We start from the raw sequence: 604 nt of genomic DNA, 5'->3' as shown, positions 1-604 counted from the left end.
TAAATCAAATCAACATGTGGCCTTATTTCTTACAAGTCACAATTATTTCAGATTTTTCGAATATGCGAAAATGCGGGATATAACGCATTTCTCAAGATAACAAAAAGTAGAGATTTGAAGACATGAGATGGCATACCTTCAATATTATGTAGAAAATTTAACTAGTTTCTCTATCTCTGTTTCAGATGTCTTCAACATTGTTTGCTTAGCAGAGTGGTCGACTTGCCTTGGTCAACCAGCTGGGGAAGATGACTCAGTTTCGATTTTCATGGTTGCTGGGAAGAAAAGAGTTTAAAGAAATTGGGGAAGATGACTTAGTCAACCAGCTGAGGAAGATGACTCAGTTTCTTTTTATTCTTTCGAGAGTTTGTTGTTTTTGGCTTTTGGGTGTGCATTTTGAAACATTGGGTATAATGAAGAGGTGGATAGAGTCCACGTGCACATTATTTACAATATTATTTCATCCAAATTTTGTCCCTTATTTTAAAAAAAAAAAAAAAAAAAACCCACTAATGACCTGCATATACCCAATTGAACTTTTAAATTAAAAAATTATCATAAGAGTTGCCAAGAATTGGAATGCTTAGTACATTCAAATTTGTCA

The sequence above is a fragment of the Lycium ferocissimum genome, chromosome 9, assembly GCF_029784015.1.
Source record: "Lycium ferocissimum isolate CSIRO_LF1 chromosome 9, AGI_CSIRO_Lferr_CH_V1, whole genome shotgun sequence".
NCBI lineage: Eukaryota > Viridiplantae > Streptophyta > Magnoliopsida > Solanales > Solanaceae > Lycium > Lycium ferocissimum.
The sequence above is the reverse complement of the archived record's forward strand: the minus strand, read 5'-3'. Positions refer to the sequence as shown.